The sequence below is a fragment of the Littorina saxatilis genome, linkage group LG16, assembly GCF_037325665.1.
Source record: "Littorina saxatilis isolate snail1 linkage group LG16, US_GU_Lsax_2.0, whole genome shotgun sequence".
Taxonomy (NCBI): domain Eukaryota; kingdom Metazoa; phylum Mollusca; class Gastropoda; order Littorinimorpha; family Littorinidae; genus Littorina; species Littorina saxatilis.
In genome coordinates this window covers 10,370,363-10,386,101 of record NC_090260.1, presented here as the reverse complement: position 1 = coordinate 10,386,101, position 15,739 = coordinate 10,370,363, and positions in this window count along the sequence as shown.

Sequence of the window (15,739 nt, the reverse complement as noted above, 5' to 3'; positions counted from 1 at the left end):
ATCGTTTTGAAATTTTAAGTATCTCTCACACACCTAATTTGCTCTCTGTCTGCAAATTTTTAGTGTGTACATGACAAAACATTAAAATTAATTGATTATGATAATTTACATAAACACTACCGATGGCGCGGGTTCACACAAACCCATACTTTTAAAGAGTAGTAGTGATGTAACTATCCCTCTGCCGACGGCGCGGGTTCTGCTACACCCATAATTACCAAAGCGGCGGAACAGTGTCTGTCTGCCTGTTTGTCTCCAAGAGACTGTCTGTCTCTCTGTCTGTCTGTCCGTATCTCTCTGTCTGTATGTCTGTTGTCAGTTGCTCTGTCTGTCTGTCTGTCTATCCGTCTATATCTGTCTATCCGTCTATCTGACTGTCTGTCTATCTGACTGTCTCTCTATCTCTCTCTCTGTCTCTCTCTCTCTCTGTATCTCTCTCTCTCTGTCTCTCTCTTTTAGTCTCTCTCTCTGTCTCTCTCTCTTAGTCTCTCTCTCTGTCTCTCTTTCTTAGTCACTCTCTCTGTCTCTCTTTCTTAGTCTCTCTGTCTCTCTTTCTTAGTCTCTCTCTCTCTTTCTTAGTCTCTCTCTCTTTCTTAGTCTCTCTCTCTCTCTCTTTCTTAGTCTCTCTCTCTCTCTTGCTTAGTATCTCTCTCTGTCTTAGTCTCTCTCTCTCTCTTTCTTAGTCTCTCAGCTCTCTCTTTTTTAGTCTCTCTTTCTCTCTTTCTTAGTCTCTCTCTCTCTCTTTCTTAGTCTCTCTCTCTTTCTTAGTCTCTCTCTCTCTTTCTTAGTCTCTCTCTCTCTCTCTTTCTTAGTCTCTCTCTCTCTCTTTCTTATTCTCTCTCTCTCTCTCTTTCTTAGTCTCTCTCTATTTCTTAGTCTCTCTCTCTCTCTCTTTCTTAGTCTATCTCTCTCTCTCTCTCTCTCTTTCTTAGTCTCTCTGTCTCTTTCTTAGTCTCTCTCTCTCTCTCTCTTTCTTAGTCTCTCTCTCTCTCTCTTTCTTTGTCTCTCTCTCTCTTTCTTAGTCTCTCTCTCTCTCTCTTTCTTAGTCTCTCTCTCTTTCTTAGTCTCTCTCTCTCTTTCTTAGTCTCTCTCTCTCTTTCTTAGTCTCTCTCTCTCTTTCTTAGTCTCTCTATCTCTCTTAGTCTCTCTCTCTCTCTTTCTTAGTCTCTCTCTCTCTTTCTTAGTCTCCCTCTCTCTCTTTCTTAGTCTCTCTCTCTCAGTCTTTCTTAGTCTCTCTCTCTCTCTTTCTTAGTCTCTCTCTCTTTCTTAGTCTCTCTCTCTCTCTCTCTCTTAGTCTCTCTCTCTCTTAGTCTCTCTCTCTCTTAGTCTCTCTCTCTTTCTTAGTCTCTCTCTCTCTTTCTTAGTCTCTCTCTCCCTCTTTCTCTCTCTCTTTCTTAATCTCTCTCTCTCTCTCTTTCTTAGTCTCTCTCTCTCTTTTTCTTAGTCTCTCTCTCTTTCTTAGTCTCTCTCTCTCTCTTTCTTAGTCTCTCTCTCTTTCTTAGTCTCTCTCTCTCTCTTTCTTAGTCTCTCAGTCTCTCTCAGTCTCTCTCAGTCTCTCCCTCCCCTCTCCCTCCCCTCTCCCTCCCCTGCAAGAAGTCGGTGAAGGGAGAAACTCGATGCACCCACTGAAGTAGCGCTGTGGGTTTCCCTGAACCCACCCCGTCGTTAGAGAAATAAACGGTAAAAAGCCTCTTTCAAATGTATGGGTTCAGACAAACCCGCATCGTCGTTAGAGAAATAAACGGTAAAAACCCTCTTTCAAATGTATGGGTTCAGACAAACCCGCATCGTCGGGCGTGTGTAGTCAAAAGCGGCATCCGGCAAAGGCTAATATGTTCTACATCAATTTCAAACATTTTAAATCTGCAAGTCTGATATCTGTACAGATGCCACAAAGAAATGTGTATCAATCATGTTCAAACTACCATGGCAATAAAGTATGTGAACATTTCTCCGAATTTTACATAAGCGTTTACTTTTCGTAACCAATTATCGGGTTAGTTTGGAAACAGAGTTAATCAATAAACCTGTGAAGATAGGACCGTTCATTGTTTAAGAATATAAACTCTACTCAAAGGGGTCCGTTTTCTTGGACTCCAATCGTTTAATCTTTGTAACGTTTCCTTTATAATCAATTTCTAAAATGTAATTGGCTTTGTGGAAAAGTTGACCCCTAGAACTTTAAAAATCACAAGGTCCCAACAAAAGTTCATATCTCCTATCTCCAATAATTATATCTGTCTCGTGATTTCCTCTCCTCCCAATTCAGACAACTGTTTTCATCATTTATTTCTAAACCCGAAATACTAGAACAAATCTGTTCAAAGTCATTACACAGCCACAGACGGGCGAAGTAGCGTCGGTGGTAAGACGCCGGCCTCCTAATCGGGAGGTCGTGAGTTCGAATCCCGGTCGCTGCCGCGTGGTGAGTTAAGAGTGGAGATTTTTCCGATCTCCCAGGTCAACTTATGTGCAGACCTGCTTAGTGACTTAACCCCCTTCGTGTGTACACGCAAGCACAAGACCAAGTGCGCACGAAAAAGATTATGTAATCCATGTCAGAGTTTGGTGGGTTATAAAAACAAGAAAATACCCAGCATGCCTCCCCCGAAATCGGCGTATGCTGCCAGAATGGCGGGGTAAAAACGGTCATACACGTACAAATCATCTCGTGCTAAAAGCATGAGTGAACGTGGGAGTCTAAGCCCATGGAAGAAGAAGAAGAAGATTACACAGTCAGTAAACAATTCTTTGCTCCATTCAAATATAGAGTGGAGTTATCCGCAAATTGAGAAGATAACTTGTTCTCCCTTTAAATGTCAAGACTTCGTGTGTGTGTGTTATTACCCACAGTGAGTGACAATATCTCAGGGCGTATTAAATACAAATATGGAGAGAGGCAATCTACTTGTTTTATCCTTCTTCTGCCGTGTTCTGGTACTAAACCAGCCAAAATATTGACCATTTAGTGTCACACAGTTTAGCATATCATTATGAAAGACCTCTACCAACTGAGAAGCAGGGATATCGGCCGCCAATTCCTGATAAATTGCTTTGGTTTCTTTGTTACTAATTTTGTCTTGATCATAATTACTTTCCCATTCTTAAACAGTCTCGTACATACAGTGAAGTCTTTTATTTTTGTGTTGATTTTCAGGCCGACATATGGATGTTTTGATATCGCTTTAGGCGAGAACCGGCACGGTTGGCCTAGTGGTAAGTGTTACACGACACTTGAGATTGCCACAAGTTCTCAAACGTCGTATAGTTGTGTTCTTTTATTCTACGTCGCCCGTCTTCGCAGCAACAGAAAACAACTCGTCAAATTGAGTTCGAGGATTTATTCAGCATTCAATACATACAATTGCACAACGTAGCAGAACTCAAATAGAAGCTTTTTAACATTCAAATCGCGCTGGCATATATAGTAAATACTCAATCTCGAGAATATTCCAGACCGAACATGATACAACTACATTATATACGAATCGTCTATGGACTAGAACAGTGACGTTCTCTGTGACGTACATCAAAAGCGCCGACGCACTTAATCCGAACGAACGCCACGAACTCACGACTAAAACAGCATGGTAAACAACTTGTTTTGACAGGACTAGAAAGTTCACCTGCATTCTCGTCCAAGCATAAATATTGTGTTTACAAAATATAATATCGGTACTTTCCCACAAAGTAAAAATAAGTCAACTACATGCAACACACAAAACTGAACCAAAGCTCAGCAACGGTAGCGTTTCCTAACATTACCCCCAACACAAGAAGAAATTTACCTAATTTCTTTCAATCATTGAAACGCTACCTGTACACATACTATGTATACATAACAGATTGAAATCCAGGTATGTACATTAGTCTGTTGGAGAATGAACACAGTTTTACTCACATACTCGGCTGAGAAAATCTGCTCCAACATTGTCTGAACCTTTGATCGATTCCACTCGCATATCAAAGTTCGGCAAGTACATCACCCACCTCATGATAGGATTATTCACAAACTTCGCAGAGTTCAGGTAGGTGAGGGGTTTGTGATCAGTCTGAAGCACGAATTTCACCCCTTGGAGGTAGAGTTCAAATTTCTTGATTCCCCACACGATGGCTAAACACTCTTTCTCCATGGTCGAGTAGTTCTTCTCGGCTCCTGACAGCTTCTTGCTGGCATAGCTGACCGGAAACGGTTTACCTCCATGCTCTTGCATCAGCATGGCGCCGATCCCTTCGTCCGATGCGTCTGTACGCAAGATGAACTCTTTGGCAGTATCAGGAAAGCGTAGCACCGGGTCTCGTGACATCAGGTCGCGCACGGTCTGGTATGCCTTCTCCTGAGCTGGTCCCCAGAGTATTCGGTTGGAGCATCCTTTCCGGGTCATGTCCGACAAAGGCGCCGTTATGGCGGCGAAGTTTGGAATGAACTCTCTGTAGTACCCAGCCAATCCAAGGAAGGATCGCACCTGCTTCTTGGTTTCAGGACGTGGCGCATTGAGGATCTTGGTGACGTTTTCCAACAAAAGCCCCTTCTGCTGGTCTTCCGTCAGGTCAGGTCCTAACTTGACGTCATCCACTCCCTCTTTCTTGTGGAGGTCTCCCAACTCCAGTAGTTCCTCACCGTCGAACTCGTCTAGTTCGGCTGGTTCTTCCACACTTGCTGCGACCTGTACTGCTTCCGGAGGTCTCTCCACATACAGTTTCAGGAGGTTAGCGTGGTAGATCTTGGACTTCTTGCCGACATTCACCTTGTAGCCGTTGATCCCTACCACGGCCTCAACCTCGTATGGGCCTTTCCACTGCATCAGTAGTTTGTTGTGATCAGTGGGAAGCAGTATCAGCACTTTGTTACCTGGTGTAAACTTCCTGTTTACGGCTTTGCGGTCGTAGTAGTGCTTTCTGTTATCCTGAGACTTTCTCAAGTTTTCTCTCGCAATCTCGAGAGTCTCCTCCAGTTTCTCTCGCAACTCAAACACGTACTGGTAACTGTTCTTCACTTCAGGTGTGTCCACATCTTTCGTCCACAATTCCTTTAGTATTTGCATCGGGCCTCTCACGGTCCGCCCGTACATCAGCTCGAACGGGGAGAATCCAGTGGACTCTTGTGGCACCTCCCTGTATGCAAACAGCAAGGCATTGATGTAGCGATGCCACTGCCTTGGCTGCTCACTGCATAGTTTCTTCAGCGTGGACTTCAGCGTCGCATTGAATTTTTCTACCAGCCCATTGCACATCGGGTGATAGGGTGTCGTAGTCAAGTGACGAATGCTCAGCAGCCTGTTGACCTCTTCCATGCATTCAGAGACAAACTGTGTCCCCAGGTCTGTGAGGATCTCTTCAGGAACCCCAATTCTGCTGAAAATGTCCACAAGTGCCTCGGCAACAGTCTCTGTGTCAATTTTCTTCAGAGGCACGGCTTCTGGGTACCTGGTTGCATAGTCTACCAGGGTCAGTACCCAACGATGACCCGCTTCACTTGGCGGTTTGATCTCGCCGATGAGGTCTATGGCCACCCTCTTGAAAGGTCGGTCGATCAAAGGCATCTTCTGCAACGGTACTTTCGGGACCCTTCCTCGAGGTATGGTTTTCTGGCAAATATCGCACGATCGGCAGAATCGAGTCACATCTGCATGCAGTCCTGGCCAGTAAAACGCAGCCTGGATTCTGTCCGATGTCTTCTTGACCCCCAGGTGACCTCCCATAATAGAGTCGTGGGCCACCTCCATCACCTGGCGCCTAAGTGGTTGAGGCACCAGAACTTGACGTAATGGCTTCCCACCGTTGACTCTCGCGTGCTGGAACACTCTGTACAGAATCTTGGCCTTCACTTCAAATTGCACAGTGCCTTCGCCCTTAGTCATCTCCTTGACAGGACGACTCCTGTACTTTGTTAAGGTCGAATCAGCTTCCTGTAGCTGAATCAGCCGATCCCTGTCCACGACAGCAGTTGCAGAACTGTTGGTGACCCTGAGTGGCGTAGTTGTTTTGTCCTTCTTCGCCTGGGCTCTGGTCGTCACAGCGCTTACAACCTGCGGCTGGTCGCGGCGATGCACAGTTGCTCTGTCATCTCGTAACAGTTCGCTGATATCTTCATTCGCGAATGGCAGTGGGTCTTCCTCCTCAACAGCAGGCTGAGCTGCGCCCATTCTCCATTCGACATCAGGGTCATCAGGACGTCTCGCACCCCCAATGTTCCCAATTAATAGATCGTACAAGGGCTTCTTCAGGCAGACGGCCTCAACTTCTCCGGTGAAGTATGGAGTATCTATCTGGATATTTGCCACTGGTGCCCTCACGCATTTGCTGTCAGCCATGAGCGTCCACTTGAAGTCACCAGTGAACTTCTCTGTTGGCACCAGATCCTCTTTGACAATGACTCCATTGCAGCCCGAATCTCTGAGAACAGTCACTTCCTGCTTCTCAACAAATCCCTTCGACACGGGCATGTTCGACACTGACACAGCTGCGCTGGCGACGACAGAGATTGACTTGCCATTGGCGAGTAGAAGCTGGCCATCAGATAGACATTCTTCCACGTCCGATGGTGTATCCACTTGCTCGGCAGCCCTTGGTAGTATGACGCTGCTCGCACATACTTGTTGGTTCGAGCCATTCGTTTGCCTCTAGTTGTCGTAATATCTCCGTCGATGTTCTTGCGCTTTGTCATTGACATGTCCGTTATTTTTCTTTTGGGGACAGTTGGCGACTCGGTGACCCTTGGCATTGCAATGGAAACACGTTATGTTCTGCCCTTCATTGGATGATGGTGCGGACTCAGTTTGTCCCTTGGCAGGTTGGTTTCCCTGGTTCCCGCTCTTCTGGAAAGGTTTCGATGACTTTGACGTCCCCAGGGTCCTTCCATGAGCAATGAGATAACGCTCAGCAGCATCAGTACTGTCCTTCAAACCCCGCAGTTTTTGCTCTTCCAAGCGGGTCGCCAGGTCCTTCGGGCAGGCATTAAGGAACTGCTCCTTCACGATCAAGTCCCGCAGACTCTCGTATGACTGCTCTTCACCTGATAACTCCACCCACTTCTGCAGGTATGACGACAGGCGCTCCACAAACTGGCTCGGTGTCTCTCCAGACAACGGCTGGCATTCGCGGAAGCGTTGACGGTAGCCCCTTTCAGTGAAGTTGTAGCAACGCAACAGAGCTTCCTTCAGTACATCATAGTCTCTGGCGTCATCGTTTGAGAGTCTAGCGTAGACCTCAAGTGCTGCCCCAGTCAAATGTGCGCTGAGTTGAATCGCCCAGTCGTCGCGCTGCCATCTAGCACTCTCGGCGAACCTCTCGAATCTTGCAAGGTAGCAGTCGATCTGGTCCTTCCCGTCAGCGAATGCTGGAAGTTTCGGTGCCCTGTGTAGCATTTGCTGCTGGTTATCTCTTTGGCGTGGTGCCGCGTGCTCATTTTGAACACGCACCATTTCTGTCTGAAGCTCTAAGCGCTTCGTCTCCATTTCTATCTGGAGCTCTACGCGTTTCAGCTCCATTTGCCTTTCTTCACGCTGTGCTTCTCTTTCTTCACGCTCACGCTGCGCTTGTCTTTCTTCACGCTCACGCTGCGCTTGTCTTTCTTTTTCTTCTCGCTCACGCTGCGCTTGTCTTTCTTCACGCTCACGCTGCGCTTGTCTTTCTTCACGCTGCGCTTGTCTTTCTTCACGCTGCGCTTGCAGTCGTGTCTGGGACTCGACGAACTCCGTCAGCTGCTTGCCTTTCAGTCCCAGTTCAACTCCTTTTGCCCAGAACTCAGCCATTCTGGTCTTTTCCGGTGCGTTCGTCTGTATTATTTCACAGCCACGAACGTAGACGAATGTAGTCTTCTAAAAGAACACAGTCTCTACTGCACCTCCGATGCTTCTCTCGTCGCTGTTCACCTTCGTAGACGCAGGTTGCCACCTTCCTCGTCTAACGTGACGGCGCACTCTGCTCACGATACGTACACGACGTACCTCAGTCGTATTTCGTAGTATTAATGCACTAGCTCCGCGACGAAGTCCGTCTCGTCCAAACGGCAGCTAACCTCTGTAATCCCGATACACTCCGGCGTCGCTCACCGTACCGAGCTGCGGCGATTACCAAACTCTTCACCAGTCACACCGAATCCACGGTTCCGTAGTCTCAATACTGATCCCTCAGGATACACCCGATTGATGGCTACCTCCTGTGACTGTCTTGACACTGGTCCTTGTTGCTGGAAAACCCTTGGCGTTAAACGTAGATCCTTGGCTTGGCCCCCAATTGTTACACGGCACTTGAGATTGCCACAAGTTCTCAAACGTCGTATAGTTGTGTTCTTTTATTCTACGTCGCCCGTCTTCGCAGCAACAGAAAACAACTCGTCAAATTGAGTTCGAGGATTTATTCAGCATTCAATACATACAATTGCACAACGTAGCAGAACTCAAATAGAAGCTTTTTAACATTCAAATCGCGCTGGCATATATAGTAAATACTCAATCTCGAGAATATTCCAGACCGAACATGATACAACTACATTATATACGAACCGCCCATGGACTAGAACAGTGACGTTCTCTGTGACGTACATCAAAAGCGCCGACACACTTAATCCGAACGAACGCCACGAACTCACGACTAAAACAGCATGGTAAACAACTTGTTTTGACAGGACTAGAAAGTTCACCTGCATTCTCGTCCAAGCATAAATATTGTGTTTACAAAATATAATATCGGTACTTTCCCACAAAGTACAAATAAGTCAACTACATGCAACACACAAAACTGAACCAAAGCTCAGCAACGGTAGCGTTTCCTAACAGTAAGGCGTCCGCCCCGTGATTGGGAGGTCGTGGGTTCGAACCCCGGCCGGGTCATACCTAAGACTTTAAAATTGGTCATCTAGTGGCTGCTCCGCCTGGCGTCTGGCATTATGGGGTTAGTGCCAGGACTGGTTGGTCCGGTGTCAGAATAATGTGACTGGGTGAGACATGAAGCCTGTGCTGCGACTTCTGTCTTGTGTGTGGCGCACCTGCGTTATATGTCAAAGCAGCACCGCCCTGATATGGCCCTTCGCGGTCTGCTGGGCGTTAAGCAAACAAACAAACAAACAAAAGCTTTAGGCGAGTTTTTTTTACTTTCATGTTTTCTCCAAAAGATCCTGTTATTTTTTTAATAACACATCTAGGCCCAGTAGCTCAGTTGGCAGAGCACTGGACTGAGTGATCCTATTGTCACGGGTTCGAATCCGGGCTGGCACGGACATGGGTCAACTTTATGTGCAGACACAGAGACGGTATCCATGTTCCACCCCCGTGTCACCACTGTGGCTCGCAAAAGACCTCGGTCTTTCTGCCATAAGTGCAGATGGCTGATTACAACTTAACACGCATACATATGGAAAGCGTAACTCTGTTGCTGCTAGCTTTCCACATTTCCCAGCGATGTGACAAAAAAGTTATGAAAATGAAAAAAGGAAAGACATCTGAGTACCCCGAGTGTCCATGTGCCACACCTATTGATAACGGCTAGTATTGATAAAATATGACGATGAATAGGATCAGGACTCTGACGGGGGAAGAGTTTGCTTACACTAAGTCGTCCTTCTATTCACATTCATTTAGTTCAAAAGCAAATCATTGCGCGTTTAGAGTAAAATACCGCGATTGTCCCACTGCATTCCACATGCATAACAAAATTCAATTATGTTTGCCTTTTTGAACATTTGGTTTCCCTGGTTTCTGACTTTTCTCTTCAATTTGATGAATTACAGAGCCCCCTGCTGGCATTGCTGGTGAAGTTGGCACAACATCGGGTGGACCAGTGCAGCAATGCAGGGCCTGGCGGTGAGGTGGACACCACAACAATCCAGGGACGGGACCCCACCGTCATCTTTTTGTGGATCAACGTCAGTAGACACTACAACATGCCAATGACAAGACCCCATCGTCATCTTTCTTGTGGATCAACGTCAGTAGACACTACAACATGCCAATGACAAGACCCCATCGTCATCTTTCTTGTGGATCAACGTCAGTAGACACTACAACATGCCAATGACAAGACCCCATCGTCATCTTTCTTGTGGATCAACGTCAGTAGACACTACAACATGCCAATGACAAGACGCCACCGTCATCTTTCTTGTGGATCAACGTCAGTAGACACTACAACATGCCAATGACAAGACGCCACCGTCATCTTTCTTGTGGATCAACGTCAGTAGACACTACAACATGCCAATGACAAGACCCCATCGTCATCTTTCTTGTGGATCAACGTCAGTAGACACTACAACATGCCAGGGACAAGACGCCACCGCCATCTTTCTTGTGGATCAACGTCAGTAGACACAACAACATGCCAATGACAAGACGCCACCGTCATCTTTCTTGTGGATCAACGTCAGTAGACACTACAACATGCCAATGACAAGACGCCACCGTCATCTTTCTTGTGGATCAACGTCAGTAGACACTACAACATGCCAATGACAAGACGCCACCGTCATCTTTCTTGTGGATCAACGTCAGTAGACACTACAGCATGCCAATGACAAGACGCCACCGTCATCTTTCTTGTGGATCAACGTCAGTAGACACTACAACATGCCAAGGACAAGACCCCATCGTCATCTTTCTTGTGGATCAACGTCAGTAGACACAACAACATGCCAATGACAAGACGCCACCGTCATCTTTCTTGTGGATCAACGTCAGTAGACACAACAACATGCCAAGGACAAGACCCCATCGTCATCTTTCTTGTGGATCAACGTCAGTAGACACAACAACATGCCAAGGACAAGACCCCATCGTCATCGTTTTGTGGATCAACGTCAGTAGACACTACAACATGCCAGGGACAAGACCCCACCGTCATCTTTTTGTGGATCAACGTCAGTATAACACAACAACATGCCAGGGACAAGACCCCACCGTCATCTTTTTGTGGATCAACGTCAGTAGACACTACAACATGCCAGGGACAAGACCCCACCGTCATCTTTTTGTGGATCAACGTCAGTAGACACTACAACATGCCAGGGACAAGACCCCACCGTCATCTTTTTGTGGATCAACGTCAGTAGACACTACAACATGCCAGGGACAATACCCCACCGTCATCTTTTTGTGGATCAACGTCAGTAGACACTACAACATGCCAGGGACAAGACCCCACCGTCATCTTTCTTGTGGATCAACGTCAGTAGACACTACAACATGCCAATGACAAGACCCCACCGTCATCTTTCTTGTGGATCAACGTCAGTAGACACTACAACATGCCAATGACAAGACGCCACCGTCATCTTTCTTCTGGATCAACGTCAGTAGACAGTCACACAACAACTCTGTCCTGTCCAGGGAATCCATGGACCGTTTGTCGGGTTGCTACAACAACACGAGTCGTTGATCCACACAGCATGTCTACATGCAACGGAAGTAGACTTTGAGGAGCACGTGCTCCCTCACTGCACTGACCGGCTACTGGACTCTGTGCTGACAGTGATAGTGGGACGACGGGCTTGGTTGGCTGTAGAGGACGTGCTCCCTCACTGCACTGACCGGCTACTGGACTCTGTGCTGACAGTGATAGTGGGACGACGAGCTTGGTTGGCTGTTGGGGACGCGATACGGCGTCGTGTCAGAGACTCCAAGAAACAATGGGCTGTGCTTGAAGCCTGTAACAATTGTGTTAAAGAATTTACTGGAAACCGTTCGGAAGCTGATTGGTTCATGTACTATTGTGGAGGTTATGACCCAGATGATTTTATTGAAATAGGTTTACTTCCTGGCTGTGCCTGTTACAAGCTGGAGTCTGTACTGCCAGTACTCGCGGATTGTCATCTGGGGCAGTGTGCTATTGACTTTTTGGAGCAAGGTGTTCGTGACTGCAAGAAACAATGGGCGATGCAGAAGGAAGGTCAAGATGAAAAGGGTTACTTTTGCGAAATGTCCGAAAACAAAGCAGATGTTGGCTTCATCAGCATAGTACCACAGTGTGCTAACGAGGAGGTGGACGATGCGATGAGGACCCTGGTAAAAAAACACATTTGGCGTGCTCTTGAAGAGGCTCTTGAGGGAGGAGATTATTGTCCTGACAAAATATTTCCCGTGCATCTATCCTGCGAATATGATTTGCAGGAAAACATGCGCCTGGAAAATGATAACTTCAGCATATTCACGCGCTGTGGTTATGGCCAGGTAGACGATGTGATGAAGATCCTGGCGGAAGGACGTATGTGGCGTGCCATTGGAGAGGCTTTGGAGAGAGGAGTCAGTGGTCATGTGAAACTCTGGGCGGTGGAAGAGGCCTGCAAAATGTGCATAGACGATGATGGTGGCAATACTGATGATGATCATGACGATGGAAATGATGATGGTGGCAATACTGATGATGATAATGACGATGGAAATGATGATGGTGGGGCTGCTGACGATGATGACTATGGCAATGATAATTATGGTGTTGATTTTGACAATGATAATGATGGTTGGGATTATGGCAGTCATTCTGTTGATGTTGATAATGGTAGTGATTGTGAAGGTGATTATTTTGACAAACGTGGCGCCCGCACTTGCTTTTCTTGTCTGCAGATTTGGGCCTATTTGACAGGTCAGTTCTGTACAGAAGAATGCATTGATGAATATATTAAAAAGCGCGAACATTCTCATCGCTGTGCTGACGACCACTTGCAGTCTGTACTGCCAACTCTAGCAGAAAGAAATCTGTTTAAATCTGTGAGATACGTGCTGAAAAGAAAACTCAGTGACACGAAACTCTGCAAGAAAGTGCAGACGGTCTTTATGAACGCAGACGAAAGTCTGATAGAAACGGTCTTGCCATGCTATGTGTATGACGATGTTCGTTCAAAACTACAAACACTGGCCTCGCGACGATTGTGGAAGGTGTTTCTGACGTTGCTTCAACGCTTTATGATCGACACACTTCACACGTGGGGCATTGTGGGAGACCGCTCAGAGCCGAAGGAGAGAGTTTTCTGGGACATTGTGCCTGCCGGCATAGCAACCCGCTTTACCCCCCTCTCTCTCTCATCCCCAACCTCCCCTCTCTCTCTCCTTGGATCGTAGGCCTTTGCAAAAGTAGGCCTATAGAATCGAAACCTAGAACTTGCTGCTCGACGACACTGCATGTGGTGGCCACACGTGCTTTGCGTGGATCTTGAGATTCTTATGTTGGTTCGCTGCACCGAGATTTATAATGGAGAGACTCGAAGGGAGGTATGGAAATAGTAAAAACCTAAAATCTAGATCAGCGCATATTTTGACCATTAATTAATTGTTTATTTTTCGTAGAAACGGCACCCTTTTTATAACCTCTGGTAGAGAAGTTGTGACCTAGACTTTGTTTTTTGACATTACGCAAACTTACGTTTTACTAAAAATAGCCGCTCCCCTTCAAGGCCGCTCTCGGTGTCACGCTCTTTCCAAATCGGTCTATTTTTTTTGTGAGTGAACTCTGTCACGTGAAGAATTCTGAGTTTCTGCATCTAACGAACTTAGAATTCAGTTGGTGTGTCGAGCTGGTAGGCGAAGGGTCGTCCCTTGAAGTTGAATTGTCTGAAGAAGAACCCACTGAAGAATTCGCCGAGAGTAGCAAGAACTTAGAAGAACACACCGAAGATGAAGAAGAAGAATCTCCGGAAGTTATGAAGACTCAGAAGTTATCTCTGTAAACCCGAAGTCTCACAGGCCAGGAATAGGTAAACTTTTACTTTTTATGTTTAGTTTAGCCTTGCAGCCTAGAAATAAAATCCAGTTTTATTAGGCTAGTCTCGAATTGACAGAAAATAGGCTAGAATTTAGTGGTAGAACAGTGTCAAATTGTGGTCAGCATCTTTAGGAATGATGAAAACAAAGGTGTTGAATTTTCTATTGTTTTTGTGCCTTGTAGCGCATAAGTTATGATTTGACTTGTTTTTCAACTAAGTTTGGCACAAGAATGCTTGGCTTCTCTCAAAGTATAAAACCTTGGAATTGGCATAAGAAAAGTTCTGAATTCTCAATTGACCTTTTGAAATTAAAAACCCTTTTGAGTCAAGTTTCTTTATAGAAACATTTTTTTGTTTTCTTTGTGATAAATTGTTATTCCTTTTTTGTGCTTGTTTTTCTGCCTTTTTATGAACTAATTTTAATTGCCAGTTTTAAAGTTTTATAAAAAGGATAAAGACAATCTTGCTGACCGCAATGAGAACCCTTTTTTTGGTATCCTTTTGTGATTTGATATGAAATGTGACTGAACAGCCTGAATTTATTGCGCTTTTATTGCGCTTTTTGAAATGAATTTTTGAAATATCATCCTGTCGGCAAATGCGATCATTGGGGTAAAATATAATTTGATTTATTTATTGTTCTTGATATTGATATTGGAACGGATGACTGCTATGTCATTGTAATTTCAGACCATGATTTATTTTTGAATTAAATTGAACACACAGTGAAAATTATACAGTTTGGTAGCATTTTGTTGTGTTTGCTTTGTGGAGTGATCAACTGAACATGTCGACGGTTTGGTGGATTACTTCACCCTTTATTGTAGAACAATTACATGATTTTCACTTGAAACTGGACATTGAATATTTTTTCACCCAAATTGGTTGATTTATCTGAACTTTGAAACGCAATTTTGTTTTCTGAAATTTACCCTTTGATTGCTGCTGCTGACAGTGTTGATTGTTTTTTGTGTAAATGATTTTGTATAAATGATGTTTTTTGCCATGATAATAAATTTGGTCGAAACAGTTTTCGACAGGTTCAACAACCAATTAAAACCTCGTTTGCGGAACCAAACCTGTTGGACAAGCCTTCATTTGTGTGACATCGGGCTGAATGGGTGTGAATCCACTGCAACACTGCATTCCCCACACCCAAATAAATGCTTCAGCATCCCAAGCATCTACAGACATGGTCAGCAACCCTTGTGACGGGGTTAAAGAGCTTTCACCTGCCAAGTGGAGATTGATCAGCGGGTCAGATTTGCAGCACTGCCTCAAAGAATACCTTGACTGGGACACACTGCTGTGTGAAGTACTGTACGAAGCTCTGCTAGGCACTGTCAGAGAGATATGGCTAAGTGGACAAGAGAAGGAAGTCGAACGTCGGTCACATACAGCTGTGGAGGAAGCCACATCAGTAACAGAGGATATTCACCTACAACTCAAACTATTGATGGGGTGTAAATCAAGCAACGTTTCAAATTCAACCTTGTTGCCATGCATTAACCGACTGTGTCAAAAATACGCTGGCAAGACACATAGCATGGTCACACGGGAACCCCCTGCAGGAGAAACTGTTCGACAACATGACGGTCTTGCAGAAAACAGTAGCTTTTGTATGCGCTACAGGAGTAGGAATCCAAAAGAAGTGATAGAGGAAGCCAGCAGCAGTCCTCTGTTTCAGTTGCACTTCCTCAAGTACCTAGCACGCGAATACTACAAACGTAAGGCATGGACACAAATGACTGACGCTGTCTTAGTGGTTCTGACCACAACCCCTGTCGTTCCCAGCGTGCAAAGCGTAGCGCTCAGAATCATGGTGCGTGAGAAAAGATGGGACGTTATCCGCCACGCGTGTCTGTCCTGTGTGTGTGAGCAGGATCGGCGGCAGGTGTTCCAGGCGGCTGTCAAGCAGAGACAGTGGGGCACTGTGAAGCGGTGGGCAGACTACTCACTGTACGACGACCAGCGGCTCTGGGCACTGGGAGAGGCCAAAGGAGAGAAGAGGTGGGATGTCTACGTGAAGCTGGCTGGCCATGGACT